The sequence below is a fragment of the Neopelma chrysocephalum genome, unplaced genomic scaffold (genome assembly GCF_003984885.1).
Source record: "Neopelma chrysocephalum unplaced genomic scaffold, ASM398488v2 Primary Assembly neopelma1_25, whole genome shotgun sequence".
Lineage (NCBI taxonomy): Eukaryota > Metazoa > Chordata > Aves > Passeriformes > Pipridae > Neopelma > Neopelma chrysocephalum.
The window spans coordinates 3,584,728-3,607,466 of record NW_020897694.1 but is presented as its reverse complement, the minus strand read 5'-3'; positions in this window follow the sequence as shown (position 1 = coordinate 3,607,466).

Here is a 22,739-nt window from a genome sequence, read left to right as displayed (position 1 = left end):
CAAGTAAAACTCTTATCTACTTCAAAAGACATTTAGAAATATCCTTTCAACTCCCAGTAGAAATTAGTGCTGAGTCCTACTAGACTTAGTCCTTGTCTAAGGACTTGCATTTCTACTCTTTTCTTCCCATCTCCTCCCCATTCACAGACAGATTGTTTTATGTTCACTCTCATTCCTCGGCTTTATACATTTTAGCTGTTTCCACTCAACCACATCATATCCTGTTTTCTTGCTCCTTCCTTTCTTCTTTAATTGAAATTTAAAGATACTAATTTCCTTCTATTTCTAAATTATAATTTTTTTTGTTTCATTTAGTAATTTCCAAATCAATTTAGGGAAAGTCAAATAATTTTAGGTTGGATTTACTCCAACAGTTCTATCATCTTTTAATCACATAATTCCATGGAGGTCTTTATCTCATTCTTTTATCTATGAAGTAAACAGCCTTCCCATAGATGCACACACCACGCACCAAGCACAGATAGTTTTTTAATTCCATCACTTAAGCAGTCAGTAGGTTTTTTACTTTAGATAAGAAAACAACAGCAATTTCAGACACATTTAAGAACAAGCTACATTCAAGACTTACTTTAGTACTCCAAAGCTAACTCCATTGCATCTAAAGACCATTTCCAGCTAAATTTTAGGACAACTATCCACATGCATAAACACAGACACACTCCTTTTCCTCCCTCCATAAAACAAGCCTTCAGTGTAATGGGACGAAGTGGGCAAAGAAATCATGGAATGTGATTTATTTTTAGATGATAGTCTAAAGATGGGCAAACGTAAGTCTATTAGCTGCACTGCAACAAATCATCTGCTCATTGCAGTACAGCAAGGGAGCTTTTCAAATACCTGCTACTGCTTTATATGCTTCTCTAGGAATTCCAGAAAATACAAAGCTGTCAAATTCCAACAAAATTTCACTTTCCATCCTCTCCCCCTTCCCTTTTTCTGCACATATCTCAAAACAAAAAGGTGCTAACAGCTAGCAAATAGATTATAGGCATTTGCTCTTATTTTTTCAAAAGACGGATTTAATATTGTTATTAATGTGAACAATCAAAAATGCCTCCTACACACATGCTTTAGAATATCCGGTCTTTTTTTATCTATTGGATTGATCCCAGTACTCTAAAACATGGGGGGCAAATGGCAGACTTCAGGAATGTATATAAGAATTGTAGATTTTTAAAAGCAAATGTAGTACTTAATAAAGTGACAATTTACTACCCATGATATCATCTCTTTATTCATATAAAACGGCCCGGGAGCTGCTTTACGCTGATGACGCCGCCCCTGTTGCCCACACAGAAGCAGCCCTGCAGCGTTTAACATCCTGCTTTGCAGACGCTGCTGAGCTCTTTGGGCTGGAAGTCAGCTTAAAGAAGACTGAAGGTCTCCATCAACCTGCACCTCAGGAAGTCCCCCATCATCCCCACATCACCATCGGCCAATCAGAACTCAAATCAGTCCAACAGTTTAATTACCTAGGCAGCCTTATCTCCTCAGACGGTAAGATTGACGGGGAGATAGATAACAGGTTAGCAAAGGCATATAGTGCTTTTGGAAAACTTCATAAAAGAGTCTGGCGAAATAAACACTTGAAGAAAAGTACCAAGATCAGTGTTTACAGAGCCATAGTGCTGTCTACTCTCTTATATGGCTCCGAATCATGGGTCATCTACCGCCACCACCTGCGACTCCTAGAACGCTTCCATCAACGCTGCCTCTGCACAATCCTAAACATCCACTGGTCAGACTATGTGACCAATATATCTGTTCTCGAACAGGCAGCAATCACAAGTATTGAGGCCATGTTACTGAGAACACAGCTGAGTTGGGCTGGGCACGTCTCTAGGATGAAGGACCACTGCCTCCCCAAGATCCTGCTTTACGGTGAACTTGCCACTGGCTGCCGCAAGAGAGGAGCCCCAAAGAAAAGATACAAGGACTCCCTGAAGCAACAACTCAGCCTTGGGCATATTGATCACCATAACTGGTCTACTCTGGCCTCGAATCGGGAGACCTGGAGACAAACCATTTATAACACTGCTGATGCTTTTGAGAAAGCACGCAGGATCACTCTTGAGGTGAAAAGACAACGCAGAAAGAATCGAGCCTTGCAGAATATACCATCTAAGGAGTCTTTCTGCTGTGTCTTTTGCAACCGGACATACCTTTCTCGTATTGGCCTTTTTAGCCACCAATGCGCTTGCAAGAAACGTGGGTAGAGCCCTTCCCAAATCTTCGTTCGTGAAGCCTAGCCATGATGATGATGATGATTCATATAAAACCACAACATTTAAAAATCAGAGAAAATTAAGCTTACCATAAAGATAACCATTCAACATTTGAGCATAGCTGTGTTAGATTACTTGGCTAAGATTTCAAAAAGATATTGCAAACAGCAATATCTTTATAGCTCCAATGTTTCCTTTCATGAGTCAACAGCCATGTATCACCAAGTTTGTTTCACATAAACCAAAGCAATTCAGTCCTCTCTGAGGTTTGATTTGAAACAGTCATCTAGAAAAGAAGGATCCCATAGCCCACTGTGATGCTGCTGAACCCACAGAAGAAATTTTCATGTAATTTTTAGATCTTGCCAAGAACAGTTAACCACTGAGACATAACAAAATCATCCAACCTGGGGAGTAAACCTTAAAACTGATAGCACCTTTTCATTAATAACTCATACCCTGTTCTGATGATCTTGACACTGTTTCATCTTTTCTGGCTTGAGTAGTAATTACAAGGTCCCTATGAAGTAATTTAATGTCATATATTCAGTAGGTTAATTCACCCAATGAAACATTACTATTCTTAATTTTTCGCTACTATTCAGATAAATAACCTTGGCCAACCCTGTGGTATGCATTCTGTAATTACTTTAGTGTCTCATATCTATCAAAGTGGGAAAACATATAAAAGCCTTCCTCTTCAAGGGTGAACAGGTAAGCATAACTAAGAGCTTTCTCCTCATTTATCTTCATGTGAAACTCACAGACATCAGAGTTCTCAGTTCTCCAGTTTCCAGCTCCAAACTCAGCCTTAATGTCTTAAACGTGGACATATTTGTATAAAATGTTTTGCAAGAGATTGCATGTTTTAACTTAGAACATAGAATTAATACATCTTTGGATCTTGAGTTCCAGTGTAGGATGATTTATTAATTTATTTATTTAGTAGCTCAATAAAACATTCAGTGTGCAAGTCTATCACAAGAGGGCAGCTTGTAGAGATTGACATGATCTTAAGGCTTTCAATTCTCAAATTTACTTTGTGCTAGCCACAGGTGTATAAGAACTGCAATTTTTGTAAGACCCTAGAGAACTAATTATGTGTTAAGAAGAATGCACATTTTACTACGTAGTATACAATACAGAAAAATTACCATGCATCAGGTTTTTGAGAGACAGAAGAACTTTAGGCAGGTAATAGGTATATTGTGCATGGATTTATTCTAAAATGAATTCCCTTGAAAGCTCATGAAAAGTAATACTTTTTTTTTCATTAAATACATCTTCCTTATAGTTTAGAGTTTTACCTCTGAAAATGCTCTGAATTCAACTACTACATTAAAGTCTTTTACAAAATCTCCAGTTTCAATAGACAATTAATTTTATTCATTTTACTAGCAATGTTAGGCAAAAATAATGTTTTTTTAAGAAGTCAACTGTTCATTACTGCAAAGCCATTGTCCAACGCCACTAAGAGAGACTGACTGTTTGGCATATCTTCATGCACAGAATTATCACATAATGTCATATTATAGTAACAAATGAGATGAAATCTTGAATTAACATTGTCCATACTTGTGGTTGGTTGACTTTGGCTGGATGCCAGGTCTCCAAGCTGCTCTATCACTCCCCTTCTGAGCAGGACAGGAGAGGGAGAAAATAAGATGAAAAAATACCCTTGTGGGTCAAGATAAAGGCAGTTTAATAAAGCAAAAGCAGAAGAAAATAAAAGATTTATTTTCTACCACCCAGCAGGCCATGTCCAGCTATTTTCCAGGAAGCAGGGCTTCAGCAGACACTGAGGTTGCTCTGAAAGACAGACATTAAAATAACAAAAGCTTCCCTCCTCCCCCCAGCCCTTCCTTCTTTTTCTCTTAGGTTTTGTTGCTGAAAAGACATCATATGGTATGTAATATCCCTTTGGTCAATGTGGATCAGCTATTCTGGCTACGTCCCCTCCCACGATCTTGCCCACCACCGGCCTACTGGTGAGGGCGGAATGTTGGAGACAGTGCTGATGCTGAGCCATTGCTGCTCAGCAGTAGCCAAAACACTGGTGTGTTACCAAAACTTTGTAGATACCAATTCAAAGCATAGCACTATGAGGACTGCTATGAGGAACATTAACTCCATCTCAGATGGACCCAATATCAAACTCATATGGTCATCATTGTTATAAATAATTATAATTTAAATGCATTACAAATGTGGCCTTAGGTAGCATCATTGTACAACACTGAATTTGTTAGATTATCTTCTTCCATTGTCTTTTGCTTGAATTTTGCATTGATGTGCATGAAAAGGTGTGTTTGTTACTCCATGGAAGATCTGAATTACAGATATCAGACAGATTTGGCTGCTTTCACCGAAAGTCTGTGAAAGACGTGGAGATGGCATGTAGAAGCATAGGCTGAAAGCAAAAATGTATAATATGGTCCTTGGTAGTGGAGATATATGAAGGAAAAGAAAACATAAATTTAAAAATAGCCTGCTTCTCAAAATATATTTTCATGAAAACTGTTTCAGAACAAGAGTGTTAATATGTTATCAGAGCAGGATATAACAAACCTGGATATGTTATACAACAGGAAAATGGTCTATGGTTTTGGAAATCTGCATTACGAAGGAGCAAGGAAGAAGAAATCTAAATCTAGTTCTTGGGGGTTACAAAAACACTGAAAGGGTTTCATGTCATTCAAACATGTTCCTGGAATTCATGTCAATGTGTTCTTGTGTCTTGTCTGAAAGGCTGCAGTGGCTATAAAAGTCTATGGGCAATCACAAGTCCATCATCTGAACCTAAGGTATTTTACAGAATGCCATCCTCTGAGGGCCTAGACAGATAATCTCTTTCTATCCCATAAAATCAATGTTTTGTTTGTCTCTATGTTTTTACTGAAGATGTGCTCTAGGTTCATTTAGTAATTAATGTAGCTCATATTTTCTTGCTGGGGAGTTTTGCGTGTTCTGAGGAACACTGAACACTAACAGGCAGCCTATGAAAATAGGCTTATTTGTGGCTGCTGTTGAATAGAAAGTGGTCATTCTTATGCTTGTCCTAAAATCAGGAGCAAAAGCCATGAAAGTTCATTTTGGAAAGTATTCTGTCATTAAGACCAACAGTATACGGCTATCCATAAATCTGACGGAGTTGTAGCTGGTGACACCTGGAACTAAATTCAAATACAAGGTCTTTAATCAGAGGCAAATTTACCAACCAAAAATTTTAATTCAGAAACCTGGGGAAATTAAATACTTCCTTTCACATGCCTTTTCCAGTCTATTCTTCTCCTGAACATACTGAGTTCATGTGAGGAACAGAAAACTTTCTTAGGAGTAAAAGAGAGTAGGTCATGCATTCAAGTAATATAACAATTATTTCCCTGGCCATTTTTTTTGTGGCTGTAGTTTTTCATGTCATTTGCTATATCTGCCAGGACAGGTGTATAAAGAAAAAATGTACCGGTGGCCCATCACAGCTGTGCTCTCTCTTCTGGAACACGTGTCATTAGTCTATGACTGTGAAGTTCTAGTTTTTGGAAAAAACTTTCTGCTCAGTCTATAGAAACCTGGACCATCACTTCTGTGTTACTCCATGTGGAAGGCATATCTTTATTTCTACCACCAGTCCTAGTAGGTATTAACTCTTGACAAATGGTAGCTTCAGATGTTAAAGGTTCAAAGTCAGCTACAGAACTTATTCCAATAATTTCCCAGAGTCCAATTTGCTCTGCATTAAAGAAGCAAAATTTAAGATCCTTTACCTCAATGCCAGGTATGAACAGTGCTCTTGCAAGGTAGGAAAGCATTTCCTCTTTCCTTCTGCTACAGAGTCACCCATGCAGTCATTCAATTTTCATCATCAACAAATTTTCGGGGCCCCGCACCAGTTCACTGCTTTTTTTCTGAGAGCAGGGATAACAACATTTTATTAATTTCTTCTTCTTTTCAGTATATATGTAGTTATTTAACAAATGTCCCACAAGGCTCAATACTGGGCCCAGTATTGTTTAACTTATCCATCAATGACTGGGATGAGGGGCTAGATACCTCTCCAGCAAGTTCACTGATGACACAAAGCTGGAAGGAGCGCCTAATACCTCAGAGGGCTGTGCAGCCCTTCAGAAAGACCTCAACAGGTTGGAGAGATGGGCAAAGAAGTGTCTGAAATTCAACCAAAAAAGTGCAGGGTCCTGCACCCCATGCACAGGCTGCTGTATAATCTGCTGGAAAGCAGCTTTGTGGAGAAGGATCTGGGAGTCCTGGTGGACAACAAGCTGTCCATGAGCCAGCAGTGTGCCCTTGTGGCCAAGAAGGTCAGTGATATCCTGGGGTTCGTTAGGAAAACCATTGTGCCAGCAGGTAGAGGGAGGTGATCCTACCCCTCTACTTAGTCCTGGTGAGGCTGCATCTGGCATGTTGTGTCCAATTCTGGGCTTCTCAGTACAAGAGAGACATGGAGCTCCTGGAGCGGGTCCATCAGCAAAGATAATTAAGAGAGCGGAACATCTCCTTACAAAGATATACTGACAGAGTTGGGCCTGCTCAGTCTCAGGAAGAGATGACTGAGAGGAGACCGCATCAATATCTCTAAGCATCTCAAGGGACGGTGTCAAGAGGATGGAATCAGGCTCTTCTTGGTGGTGCCAAGAAATGGGAAAAGAGGCAATGGGCATAAATGAATGCACAGGAAGCTCCCTCTGAATATGAGGAAGTACTTATTACTGTATGAGTGAGCAAACACTAGAACAGATTTCCCAGAGAGGTTTTGAAGTCTTCCTCACTGGAGATATTCAAGAACAGTCTGGCTGCACTCCTATGCTATGTGCTCTAAGACGAGCAGGGAGGTTTGACCAGATGACCCACTGTCATCCCTTCCAACCTTAACCATTCTGTGATTTTTTGTCCGCATCTGGGTTTATAAATGTCTATTGAAGCTGATCATTGGCATGACTAGTCTGTAGTTTATCAGCAGATACTAAGAATACCCTCCACTCTAATTCTGCAGTTTCTACTCTTACATATTCAAATCAGATATTTGCTGTGGTAGTGCAATAAGCAAATGCCTTCAGAGAAAACATAAAGCATCTTATGAATCTTTTGAGGACCAGAAAGTGAGTAAAGTGACATTTCATTTGTGTTTGACCCCCATAAGTGATTTCGATCTTCCATGGTGGATTTGCCTAAGGAAGCTTGAGTCATATCATCTTGACCTACACATCATCCTGTAGTTTCCCAGAGAGAGGGATATTGCAAACATTTTCTTCACCTGCAGGACACAGAAATATTAATCTACAGTTTTTCACTCTTGAGTCCCAGGTTAAAACCAAAACAAATGTTTAAAACAAAAATACACAGATGGTGTGCCAAAACTTGAGAAAACAAGCGCTCATGGGATCCCTCAATCTGCTTCACAAGGTATTAGCTACAATGCACCACACCTGAAATGTTTCTACACATGCATACAGCATGAGGAACAAACAAGAGAAGCTTGCAGCTTTGGCCCAGTCCCAGAGATATGATATTGGCATAAGTGAAACCTGGTGGGATGAGTCCTGTGACTGAAGCACCCTGTTGGAGAGTTACAGATTCTTTAGGAGAGATAGGCAGGGCAGAAGAAGTGGAGGGGTCACAATGTAATGGAAGGGTTAGAATGTATGGAGCTCGCATTGGCAACGGCACAGTTGAGAGCCTCTGGGTGAGAATGAAGGGGAAAACAAATAATGTAGTTGTCATGGTAGGAGTCTGCTATAGACCTCCCAGCCAGGACAATGATGTCAAAGAACTATTCTTTGAGGAACTAAGAGACACTTCCAAGTCAATGTCCTTGTCCTTATGGGGGACTTGAACTTGCTAGAAATTAACTGGGAACATCACACAGGTGCTACAACTCAGGCCAGAAGATTCCCGAAAGACCTGGATGACAATTTGATGGAACAGGTTACCAAGGGAGCCAACTAAGAAAAGTGCTTTCCTTGATCTGCTGCTTGTCAACAGAGTAGATCTCATGAGCGAAGTGGAGATTGGTGACCATCTTGGTTAGAGCAGCCATGAAGTGATCGAGTTTAAAATCTTTGTTGAAAGGGGGAAAAGAGCCAGAAAACCCTCAACCCTGGGCATAAGGAGAGCAGAATTCAGTCTGTTCAGGGAATTAAGGTCCCCTGGGAAAATGTTTTTGCAGGTGCTGGGGTCCATCAGTGCTGGTCACTTTTCAAATATCACCTCCTAAGGGCACAGGAGCAGGCAATTCCCTGCAGGCAAGGCAGAAGGCTGGCTTGGCTAAGCAGGAATCTTCTCTTGGAAATAAGGCAAAAAAAGGGATGCCCTGTGGAAGCAAGGTCAAGTGACATAGGAAGAATACAGAGATGCTGCTTGCCAATGTAAGGAGAAAGGTTGTGCGGCCAAAGCTCAACTGGAGTTGAAGCTGCCCAGAAATGTGGGGAACAAGAGTTTTTTTCAAATATATTAATGGCAACAGGCAGTATAGAAATATCATTGGCCCATTAGAGGATGAAGATGGTCACCTCACAAGGTGTTTAATGCTTTCTTGGCCTCTGTCTTCAACACGGATGACAGATCAAGGGGGACTCAGTGCCTTGAGCTGGAGGACCATGGCTGTGAGAAAGATCAACTTCCAGTTGACCTGAAGTTGTGTGGGATCTACTGCTCCATCTGGATCCTGACAAATCTATGGGGCCTGATGGGATTCATCCTAGAATCCTCAAAGAGTTGCCTGATGTCATTGCAACACCTCTGTCTGTGATTTTTGAGTGGTCTTGGGAATCTGGAGAGGTCCCAGCTCACTGGAAGCTGGAAAAGGTTGACTCAATTTTTAAGAAGGGCAAGAAGGAGGACCACAGAAAGCACAGACCTATCAGTCTCACTTCAGTGCCTGGTAAAGCTATGGAGAAGATTATTCAGGGAAGTATTGAGAAACACTTGAAACACAATACTGTCATTGGTCACAGCCAGCACGGCTTCATGAGACGGAAGTCCTGCTTATCAAACCTGACTGCTTTTTATGACAAGATAACGCATGTAGTTGATCAAAAGAAGCCAGTTGATGTAAACCTTTTGTATTTCATTAAAGCTTTCAATACTTTCTCAACCAGGATCCTTCTGGACAAAATGTCTAGCACACAGATGGATATATAGGCTAAACTCACAGTTTGGTCAGCCTGGTACCATTCAAAACATAAAAACTTAAATTTTATATGTATCACAGCAAAACAGAAAAGTCCAGTTTATAAAAATTAAAGCTGAAGTCACAGTTCCTAACAAATAGTTCTATTAGATGAGTTTTGCTTCTATTTCCTGTTTATGAGTTAATTAACAGCTATGACTATTTTTCCACATATATCTTTAGATAGTGATTTGACATATAGTTTCTAAGAATAGTTACTTGTGAGCCATTTGTTAAGTACTTGAAATTCAAAACAGGAATCATACCAAACTGAAGTTATGTTGACACAGCTGTTTTTGCCTGACTGAAAATCTGAATTATGTTAGTGAACTCACTTCACATGACTATCCTATTCTATTATCCTAATTATCTATTTCCACAAAAAGTTCTGCCAGAAAATGTCATACTTACAAATAGTGAATGCATCTTACAAATGGAAAACACAGACATTGCTGAAGCCAATCTGCTTCTTAAAGCTGGTATGTGTTATTGTCTCAAATTTTTAATTTTTCAGCTGCAATTTCACCCATACTTCACACATTTCCAGTTACAGATGCAGGATTCAAAAAGCATCCTAAAATAAGAAGAGAAAAATGGACAACTATCAACAGAAACATTTTTTACTGACATCTTGCATATCAGCATTTCATTCCAGCATTGCAAAACTATGATTCACATCTTGGGGTTAATTTGATATTTGCAATGTTTCTTCAGAAAGTGGGTGCTCAGCAAATAGACTTTTCTGAATGAAGATTGATATTCATTCCCTCTCTGCATTCTTTCTGGGATCAAAAGATGGACTTCAGCCCTTTCTAAACACAGAAGGCGATCACACTTTTTACTGTAATATAAAGTTGATGACATTCATACTGTAATCCATTAGAGGCTGAGATGAACCATCAAATTCATTTTTATTATAATCCCAAGCACTTCAAATCCTGTTCCCCATAAGGGAAATTTAAATACATTATGTCAGACAAGATCTCCAGCTCTCCATTGTGTTGTTAAGACCTCTCAAAAAAAAAAAAAAAATAAAGGGAATATATGACAATTTTACCAGGTAAAAATTAATTTAAATACCTGGTTGAAGAGCATTACAGTTATTTTGTAAGTTTTTGCAGTTCTTGACTTTACACAGCAGACAGTAAACCTTCAGCATCTTTTTTATTGTTTGCTCCCATTGATTTCTTTTTTATTTCTGCAAATACATGGGGTCTTGGTTAACATTTTATGTTAGTATCCCTAATTACATTGTTCTGATCAGCATGTAATTATTCTGTGTAAATATGCAAATACATTTAACTTTGTGCACTGGTGAAGTTAAAGCATCTATTTATTTACAGTAGAATGACACACATAATGCCAGGACATCTAAATCACACTCAAGTTCCATACTCATTAAATATTCAGGAATGGAGAGTAATTCAAGGTGGTACTGTCTACTTTTTCAACAGGAAATTCAGTAAATAGTTGTAACAGGGAGGGGAGTTACTAAATCAGGGGAAAAGCAGGTTCGAGGGATTCTGGAACGTGAATAAACCAAACACCGTTGCTAGTTGGCAAAAATAGCTATTTATTAGAAAAAGGTGGCAAACAAGGAAAAGGGGGAAAAACAGGCGCCTGAGGGAAAAGGTTCAGGGCGGAGGAAAAAGTGCACAAAAGACCCTAGAAAGAAGGCTCCCCCCCCTCAGTACTCACCCAGGTGTCACCTGTAAGCAAGTCTTACCCATCCTAACCAATAATGAAGTCTCCCTGCAGCAGCTACGTGTTCCGGAGGGGTGGCAGGCTCCCACTTCAAGCAGGTGTCCCCGCTAAAAGCAACTTGATCCATCGTGAAGAGCCGGCCGAGCCCCCCAAGAAGCGTCTCTGCCCTTATAAAGTTTTTTGAGAGCACCTGCCCCGGGGAGGTGTGGCCAGTACCGCCCCGTCAGGGGCTCTCAATCCCACCCTCTTGGTTATGTAAGTGCACCCTTCCGGTGCATGTGTGAGCACTTTGGAAACCCTCTCACGCAGGCGCAATGAATTGGGGAGGGTCTTTCCAATTGAGGCTGGGGGGTGACTTCATCACCCTCCTCATCACTTTGTCCTCCAACTGCCCTTGACCAATCACAACAGACCAATTAAAACAGTTTACACAGAAGTTCTCCCTCCAAGGCCAAGTTCCCTGCTTTATCAGAGTACTTGGCAGGAGAAAAACGTAAACTTCTGCAGGTGGCTAGGGCCAAACACAGACCAAAAAATAATAACATCCCAACTTCGTCCCGATACAATAGTACTTAATGATTGTGAGACAATAATTTCTATATTATTTCCAAAGTTCAGATCTCCAAAGGCATAAGAACCTGAATGGTTAACAGGGTGATAGTTATTGAGAGCTTGCTCTTATGAATGCTGGAGGTCATTTAGAACACGTGAAGGTCATTGAAATTCAAAATTACATATACTTGTCAAAATAGTTTTTTTGGTCACTATATCATATTTAAGAATACTTTTATCCTACTCCCAAAATATCTACCAGTATTAGTTTTATGATCTGGAAATTCCAGGATTCTCAAAGCCATCTACAGAAAAAAATAAAGAATTAATCATCTGTAAGTCAGCAGCATATTTGTGTTCATATTTTCCTGTTTCTTTGGATTTCAATTGCACTGAGTTTTTAAGCATATTTTAAGAGGTTTTTAAGACCTTCAGTGTTTTATTTTTTCCATGTCTTTTGTTTCAGTCTAATTTATTTAAATCTAGCTGCCCTCTTTCCATTCATCAACTCAAATGCTGCTGAAATCAAGGATCATAATCCAGAAAGACTTATTTGACTCCATTCTTATAGGGAAAAAAAGCAACCAAAAAAAAAAAAAACAACCAAAAAAACACACGAGGAAAAAAAAGTACAAACAAAACCCTTTCTGATGATTTCATATGCATGTATGAAAACACAGCACTTTTCTAGCCTATGTGGAGGGGATGTTCAAGATGAAGCAAAGCAGTGCATTGTGTAGCATATTGTTAATTTTTTTGCCTTCATGTACCAGGAATTTGAATGAGAAGTTAACTTCAGTGACACTATCTACTCCAAAAAGAAGTACATCTAAGTCCTCCTTTCTGCTCTCATCTTTACAATGAGAAGAAAGCTTGAATTAGAATTTAGTTTAAAAGTAGTAGCTACAGTCCTCATGTCCTTGAGTTCAACAAAGGATTCCAGAACTCTTACTTCAATAGAAATTTGCACAAATAACGTAGTTCACTCACATTTCAAACTGGACAACAGTCTTTAATGTATAACTCCCTAAGGAGGTTCCCCTTTTTCAGTCTCCCAGCCTCCATGGCACCATGAAAAATTTTGGGGCCTTAAGAAAGATCACTATTCCTTTTATACAATTCTTTGGAACTGTGTCTGTTGGTTTTTCACAAAGTATTGAGCTGAGCAGTAGGGAGAATCCAGGAGCAATTCTGTCTATACTAGTGAATTAAAAGAATCCACAGAACTTGCCTTGGTCTGGAATTCAATCATCTCTTCTATTGAAATTGAGAATGTAGTCCCCTGAAGAGTGTAGTCTGGGACATTTATGTGAGGCCCATATTTGGAAGTTAGAAGAGACCTGAGGTCATTTTTAATAAGCAGTGGCCATTTTCATTCAGTTTGGAGAATAAGAGTTTAGCAGTTCAGACCTGAGCATTTCCAAGGCAGTTATCCCTTTTTTCCAGAGAGCACTGAAACACAGATTTAATTCACTAGTGGGTTGTGACACTCTGGGCCAGATAAAATTATCTGAAAAGAGAGTGTGAATCTTCCCAATGAGCAGTGTGGCACAATTAGTTTGGAAATTATTCTGGAGTACACAGAGAACCAAAAATACACCATGACAGCCACACATGGTCCATCAATGAGAATATGATTCCAAAGAAGAGAAGAAAAAAGTATTTGGCAAAGTCTTGGAAATGGAAAAAAGGGTTATCTTGATATATTGTCTTTAACAAAAAGGTGCAAGAAGATCAGTCTCATAACTGTCTTCACCTTGTGAGTAGTGTCTTATGAATTAGTAGCAATTTTTTCTATAGACATAATTTATTTGCTTCTTTATACTCTCTCAGAATGTAAGACAGTCTAACTAGTAATATTAATTAGAGCATTAGGTGATTCTCTCTCTCATTCTCATAACTGTCATTATAGTGATATAACTTGAATGAGGAACTTTATTACCTTAATATTTCTTATTTTGCACAAACTGATACACAAACACAAAATCTAGGGAAGGCAGAATTAAATCATACCAAAGAATTTTTCTAAGGTGTTTCCCCAAGACTGATACTTTTCCTTTTCTTTTCTTTCTTTTTTCAAAAAAATCTAAGTAAATTAGTTGGAATTGCTGAATGTCGATATGAGACTTTCTCAGCTTCAATATTTAACAAGAAAACAAACCCATACATTTTTTAATCCTGCCTAGAAAAGTATCAAGAGATACCAATTATGCAACTATTTTTGGAAGGCAAGAATATAATTTTTGTCATGCTGAGATGTCATTTTAGGGCCAGATTTTTCAATTGCAATATGTATTTTCAAGGTACTTCTAATCCATCTGCCCTGCCTATATAGTTGAATATCAGCATGAGGAACATTAGAGGGGCAACCCAAAAATCCACCTTGTGAGCTACCCACTGGCCAAAAGAAAATAATGAAGGCCAGGACAAGGGTAGGATCTGTCATCCTACTTCTTTCTGGAAATGACTTTCAGGATTTAAGGCCTAGAAACCTCTTCAGAAGTTGCCACACAGTGGCAAAAGAGCAAAAGAATAACCTGAAGGCCTATTACAAGTACCTGTTTATGAAATGGTACTCTTTTTAACTTTTGTATCCTACCTCAGGGATTTTTTTATTACTTTTATATTCAAAAATAAACCCAGGACTATAGAAATAGATTTTAAGGCTTTAATGTTGTGTTTGCTCGTTATTCTCATATTTTTTTTTACTTTTCCTATGTAGTACAATGAATCTTTTACAAAGTGGCATTACTTTATCACTTTTACCTATTCCTTTTTCCAGCACTTTCTGTTGCATACTGTCCTATGTCTGATACTCAGGAAGCTTCCCAAGTGGCTGGAGAATACATTTTTGTAGCCATTTGGGCTGAAGAAAATATTAATCTGTTACATGAGAGATGGGAGCAACCACCACAATTATGTTTTCCTTCGTTTTAAAGAAATGGCCTCTGCTAACTTTCAGGAGGAAGTCCCTATCTGTTGGCGCATGATAGATATATCTGAGAGTTCTTTCCAGGTTTGATCTTTCAGTCACATGATCACACCGGTTGAAGTTAATTCGACTAAATACAGGCTCTTTATGCTACCTGAGACATACAGTGCCAGTGTGCATGCCAAAGAGTTCTGGTGAGCCACATCTGTCTCTAGCACGTGGGTCAAAGGAAGACATTTACATCTTAACTGACCTTCAAAAGCTCCATTATTTATCCTTTTGGAAGAAATGGGCACTTTTAAAGCCTAATTCATGACATTCTAAGGTAGACACATAAATGAGCTTGGTAACTCAGCTGAAGCACATTGTGAGAGTGGTTTCGGTTTGTTGCCATTTCTTCTCCCTGCATTTATTTTAAAGAAGCCACATATCACAGGCTTCTCTGTGCATCTCTCACTATGCATTAATCTGTAAATAGGACAAACTTCAACCCTGGCTTCTGGAACTCATTCTTCAGCAGGAGTACACCAAGTGCCCAGGCTTTGTTTTGTGCAGAATCAAGCCTAGAAGAACCTGTACAATTCAGGAAGCAGCTGACTCAGATGGTTTCTGACAGTTCATGGTTTCTGAGTTAGAGGCCCTCAGATTACCTTACTCTCATTTTAGATACAAAAGTCTTTCACTCTGCATACCCTTTACATGGCTCCAAGAAACCCGATCACAGAATCCATAAAGCTCTTTTTTAAGTGCTGGATAAGGTACAACCGATTTCATCTATCCCAACAAAATATATTTTTGTGAAGGCTTTCTTGCATCTTTGATTAAAGGCTTACCGCTTTTCATTTGTGAGATGTTCTGAATAACCCTTGTCTCCAAACAGCACTGAAGAAAGGAGGCTTTAGGAGCTACCAAGTCAGTACTCACTTTTAAATTTATTACTTGCAGATCATGGAACCAGCAGATGTTGACAATTTGTAAGAGACCTTACAGGAAACAATGCAAAATTTTGAAAGTTCAAAGTGTTTTACTGAAAGGAAATAATATATAATTAGAATGTTATTACAATTCAGATGCTCCAATATTTTATTTCACAGCTACCATAACCTAACTGTTTCTGATTTACTTAGAGAAACTTGAGTTCACAGACCATTGACTGCATGGCCTGCAACAGCCACTCAGAAATTATAATGCTCTTATGCTGAGCTAGTTTACACATGAAGACATTAAGACACATTTGGGAGTGGAATAGGTCCAGCTAGGGTCAGCAAAGGTGTCTAAGATGTATGGAAGAATTTGTATGTAATAAACACATGAAAATGGTTAAATTATTTAGTCAAAAAAGAGAACTATTGAAAGGTAACTGAATTAGGTTACCATAAAACATAAGAAAAAAAAAGAAGAAAACACAGTTACTGTAATCTTTGTCCCACAGTACATTAAAATACCACATCATCATAATATAAATAGAAGATAAATATGCAATGTTTTATAAAATAAGCTTCTGCACCAAATACTCTCAGCAAAGACAGTTAGTACTGCAGAAAATCATGAGAGAATATATTTCAACTAAGTCTTAAGAGGAAAGACAGATAATTTTATACCCATTAATAATATTTGCCACTATAGTAGCTAAGATAAAGATAAGGCTAATCAGATCTCTTGTTGTAGGGTATACTCTGATACCATGCTGCAGTCAGGAAGGAATTTGTATCCTGTGTAAACTATAATTTAATGCATGTCCTGTGGAGGAAGCCTCTGCTAAAACATTAGGTGAAGGCAGTACTAAAAGCACTCCTTTGCATAGTGATTGTGATCTAGAATAACCAATCTTAGTAGTGACATCTAAATTTAGTTATGGGTGAGACAGTTAAACACATTAGTGAGAATAAGAGTGTAGAGTACTTTTCCTTGACAAATGCACAATTTTACTTTAAAAAATTGTTAAAAGAGAGATTGTTTTAATTTTAGTTTGCTTGACTTTTATGTCTTAAATTTAGACTTTTGCATAAAACTTGTAGAAAAACAGTAAAATGCAAAGTAGCTATGGAGAAGCCACATAAAAAAGAAAGGATTTCAGGCTTATGCACATTTTTGACTTATACTCATTACAAAACCATGACTTCCTGGAATTTCTATTAAATATGGCAAAAGCAATAGCAGAATAAAAATGCTATGTTGATAACGTGCAAAAATCTCAATCCCAAACTGAAGCTGAAAGGTAGGATTTCCACACTTTTTCTTTGAATAAGTTATGTTGCAAGTCAGATTCTACAAATCCAGCTAATTTATCCTTTTAATTGAGGTACTCTTTCAAGTTGTCAAACTTATAACCATTCCAGTTAATTAGTTTTGCTTTTTCTCTCACTGATGAGAAATAAGTTATTTTTACCACCTTCAGAGTAAAAGAGAAAAACAGTAATCCCCATTTCTTGCAATTTTGTAAAATTCAATATAACAGGCAGCACAGATATAATCATCCAGAAAATGCTTAGTACCTTTCACTGGTACATGTAAGACTGGTCTTGATATGCTATTGGTCAGCAGAATAACAAAAGCTAGCTCTTTGTCAAAGCTTTCAGAAAAAAAAAAGTGTGTCCCTCTTTTTACAAATGGAGAAACTGAAGCACAGGATGGAGAAATGACTTGACAAGGTAACAAGACAGACACATCAGGAATGTTCCTAGAGGTTAGACCTCCTGAGTCCTGCTCCTCTGGAATATGCAATTAAAGAGTATTCTTTGATCAGCAGATAAAGTTGTCCTATCACACATGAAATTTCTATCCTATGTTGAAAAATAGATATTTGTAAAGAAATATTTCATTGCACTTCAGTAATAACAGAGTTACACAGGAATGGGTATAATTACCAGACAAGTTAAAATTAGGTTCCTAAAGGCAGTTTCACAGTCTGTGAAGAAGGTGATGGTGGAACAAGTGTTAAGGTAGCTATTTAAAATTCTTTCGTTTGCAAAGTAAGTCAGCAGTTACTATGCTTATATATACAAGTTACTATGCTTGTTACTATTCTGTGTTACTTAGGAAAATGTGTGGAAAACATGGTAAGTCAAACTGGGACTTTTCCTTTTGCAAGGAGAAACATGAGAATCAGAATATATGTTCAACACATATCGCTTTTTCTGAACAGCTCCATAAATATGGATCTATTTAAACCCATAGGGAGAAAGCTTAGCCCAGATCAGCTTCAACTCAAACTTACATGCCATGTATACAGCATCTTGAGATGAAAATGATTCTGTGGAAAAAGCTGCTCTACCTCTCCAATAAGGGTCTTAGCTACAAAGTATTTTCTATTCTCTTCTCAGCAGTGATAGGAGGGAAGGGGGAGTTCTGTTTTTTCCATTCACCTACTCAAATTATTTGGCAACAAATTTACATGAAAATATGTGAATTGGAGTTAATACAACTCCACTTACACATTGTGTGACTACTGATCACAGTAGGATCATCACAGTGTGACCTAATGTGATACCATGATCACCTCTACAACAAACAAATAGCACAAACATATGTAGCCAGAACCAGGAAAAACAGAAGTAGTCAAATCTGCTCATGGAAAATGTCATCTAAAACTTTGAATGGATGAGGAGACACAGGAGATTGAATAGAGGTGCTTGATGCTCTTTCAGCCACCCTAAAAATTTCATCTCCTGATGCCCCTCCAAAGGATGGGAGTCACAGTTAGGTTCTGTATCATACCTGCCACTCCTGGGTGAAAACTTTATGCATGGTATGGCATCTAAAAAGACACCAGTCACCCACATTAGGCACGTGAAATGCTTCTCAGATATCTGTGCAGAGCCCTGGAGAACACGCAGTCAAAATATACAGAGCAAAAAAAAATCTATCTACATTTAATGTGGAGTTCAGTAAGTAAAGCTGCATCTAAATTGCTTGGTAAGTGTCTCTGTGGCAGGCTGGCAAGTCCTGGTCCCCTTATCATTCAAGTCAGAGACCTGTTAGCAGTGCAGAGTGGCAGCTTTCCAGCCTGCACACCTGAGTTTCCTTTCCATAAAAGAAATTGTTCATTTTTTCAAAGGAATATATTTCTAAATCTAAGCTTTTTCCAGGCAAGGTTTGGGCAAAATGTCTTTTTACTTCATGCTAAGAATGTGGCAACTGAAGTAGACTTCATAAACCAGTTCGATTTTTAAGAAAACTCTAGGAAAAAGGTGAGCAATAAGACTTGCCTGTGTGTAACATGCATGAAATTGCTATTCATTATCCCAGACTATCTGTTGCACAAAAAGACACTGATCCAATATGTGTCAGGCTATAATACAGAGAATGGAAGATTGCTTGCGCTTTCCTTTCATGGCTGCTTTTTCAGTACTTTCAATCAGATTTTCTGGCAGCAACTTAGGCAGCAATAAAAGTATAACACAAATTTCTCTTCATTTCAAACTGTTACAATAAGAGATTAAAATTCCATACTTTGTCAGCAGTCAAATAAAGCAGATAAACCTAGGGAGTGTGAAAACACTGCAAGATCTGTGAACACTAGACTGAATAAAGTATGAAATACATATTGTAAATAAAGGTAATTCATCGGTTAACTGCTGCATGGATCTTATGCAATCACTAATGTCAGGTTGTTTAGATAAGTCATAAATTTCAACATATTTATGAGCATCCAATTTCAAGATAAAATAAGAAATTACAAAATTTAAATGAAACCTATTAGGCCCAGCTAAGGTTAATTGATGGATTTAGCACATGATGCTAAAATGTACCAAGAAATAATAAATCAAATAATAATGAATCCAATTCATATTATAAGGTGCTATATTTATTCTAAATTTCTAGTGCAGTTAATCTTGAATCCCAACAGGAAATTGTGCTTCCTTTGTTTGTCTTCATTAATCATTAAGTCCACATTTATGCTGATCAAAATAATCAAAGAACATCAATCAGAAGTCCAGCAGAGTTCAACGATCAATAAGAAAGCCATATAAGTAACTACTGAATTACCTAAATGCCAATTATATTAAAAGTTGTTTTCCTATAAATTGACATTATATTGTTAAATTCTTTCATTTGTTCCATATGTAGACATAAAATATCACAGGAAAACAATTAAAAAAAAAGAAAAAAGAAAAACAAAAAGGAAAAGAAAAAAATACAACAAAACAAAACAAAGGAAAACCACGTGCTTAAAACTAAACTTCTTTTAATTTGTATTGAAATCCCCTGATGGTATAAACACAGATAATGAGTAATCTGCTTTTTGATTTACAATCAATGTTTATGTTATCCTAGCAAAATGATAAAACAATAATAACCATTGTACCATACAAATAATTCTGTTATTTTAAGCTTCTTTCTCTGCAAAAGTCTTTATCTTGTGGGCTGGAAAAAAAAATAATGCATTATCAGAAAACCTTTATTCTTGGCATACCAGCATTCATTCTTAGAGCACAGTTCATAATAGGACAAGAGCTGTGTTATGGTAGTTGCACAAATTTTCTGATCTCAGTAACAGGACAAGTTGGAGAATGACAATTCTCTGTTACAAAAATTTCTAATATATAACACTGGACTAAAAACTAGATTGACTGATTGTTTGTTTTAAACAAAAATGTGCCCAACTACATGTTTTTAAAGAACAAGGGATCAGTTTAGCTTTACCTCCTTCTTTTTCTCTCCCTCACTTCCACGAGCTGGTTCTTACCTTTTCCTCATCATTTTGTCATAAATGACTGGAAAGTTTCAGAACCGAAGCTCTCATTAGAAAAGCTTTCCCATACTATCTTTTTCCCCCACCTATGTTATGTTTCAAATGAAAGAACTGTTATAAAGAAATACACTGAGATGAAAATATTCTGATTAGTGGTTACAGTCTCTACTTTTTAATACCAAATGAACCATACAAACAATAGAAAGTCTTTTAACGAAACTTTTAAGTAATTTTTAGAGTTTCAAGTTCTAAAAAATGTTTTCTCAGAAGTACTTAAGGTAAAGCAATCAAATGATCACATAGTTATAAGAAGAGAAATTCTTTGATACTTATTCACTGAAACAATTTATTTGGTGAATTTTTCCAGTGAGTTTTCAAATTCCTTTAAAAGTTCACTGTACCTCATCATGCAGATATGTATTTCAGATTCCATTCAGGACAATATTACACATCTCATTCTTCTCTTTTCCCCTAGAGATTAAAAACTTGAGACATACTGAGTAGTTTATCTGCATAAATTCTTAAATATTAGAACAGGTAAAGTGACACAACATGGGAAACGAGCTCTTCCATTTTATTCCAACACTTTATGGTAAGTTACGTACAGTCTGTCTGTTGTTGTTTACCCAGAAGTTTTGGACTAATTTCAACAGCTTGTTTTTGACAACATAACATGCAAATACCTTAATTCACTTATGAACTAAAATCCCCTATGGGTGATTCCTTCCTTAAGGATGAAATATCTCAATGACATCTGTTTCCCAAGGTTCACTTAGAAAGGTAGCATTTTCAAATCACCCAATATTTATCTGTAAGGTCTCAATTTCCTTTCTCTTCATTCATATCCAAATGCGACAGAAGGATTTCTTTTTAGAAAGATGCTTCCTGAGGTATTTATGCAGCAAGAGTTAATAAGCTATTTCTTTTTTCCTGCATATTGAAATTCTAAAGCATATATAATCATGGCTCAGCTTTTCCTTTGAAATTGCAGAAGCTTGGTTTTTTTATGATCTGTCTCGAGTTTGTATAACAGACTTTCCAGGCCATACAACAGTTTGTTTTCCAGTCTGTTTAAATGATGTAGTGTTATCTGCAGTTGTTTATTTATTTGTATTTCATCTTTAGGAGAATCTGGTATGCACCAGACAGCTCTGTTCTGATAAAACCATTTTATTACAGTCTGGCATTCCTATCTTCTTGTGCTTTTATTTTCTTTGCTTCACAAAAACTGAAGGAAGCCTGGCCCAGCCTTAACATTACTTTGGTGTTATGTATGCAGTGCTTCTTACTATTTGCAAGCTTGTTATTTTAGAATGTTGTTACAGAGAATACTTTAGCAGGTGAGATATTTCCTCCAATACCTCACTTGTAGTATATAAGGAACCATGTTTCATGTTTAAAGACAAACATCATTCATCTGTTAGCAATATTAATACTGTTAATCAAGTTTATAAACATCTGTCAAAAATAATTAGGGATAAAATCATAAACCATCTTTTCAGATTTATTCTAGAGTCAGTCCTTTTTGTTTGGGCAATGACAGTATTTATATTGGCAAAAACTAATAAAAAAAGTCTTTAAAAAACACTTCATCTAAAAAAAACCCTCAACACTCCAATGAAGTTCAAATATTTGAGAAATTAAAGTAATATCCTATCAAATCCTTTTATGACAAAGTAATCCACCTAGTTGACCAAAGGAAGCCAGTTGATATAATCCTTTTGGATTTCATTAAAGCTTTCAATACTGTCTCTCCCAGGATCCTTCTGGACAAAATGTCCAGCCTAGAGCTGGATAAACACATCCTGTGGTGGGTGAGCAGTTGGCTCATGGGTTGAGCACAGAGGGTAATAGTGCCATCAAGCTGGTAACCTGTCACTAGTGGGGTTCCATATGGCCCCATCTTGGGCCATGTGCTCTTCAAAAACTTCATAAATGACTTGGACAAAGGACTGGAAGGGATACTAAGCAAATTTGCAGATGACACAAAGCTCAGAGGAGCTGTTGACTCCCTTGAAGGCAGAGAGGCCCTGCAGAGAGACCTTGACAAATTAGAGGACTGGGCAATGACCAACCATGTGATTCAAGAATGGAAAGTGATGGATTCTGCACCTGGAATGAGGCAACCCTAGATGTACATACAGACTGGGTAATGAGATGCTGGAAAGCAGTGCCATGGAAAAGGGACCTGGGGATCCTGGTCAATGGCAAGTTGAATATGAGTCAGCAGTGCCCTGGCAGCCAGGAGGGCCAACTGTGTCCTGGGGGGCATCAGGCAAAGCATCTCCAGCCGGTTGAGGGAGGGAATTGTCCCGCTCTGCTCTGCACTGGGGCAGCCTCACGTTGAATATTGTGTGCAGTTTTGGGCACCACAATATAAGAAAGATATTAAGCTCTTAGAGAGGGTCCAAAGGAGGGTAACGAAGA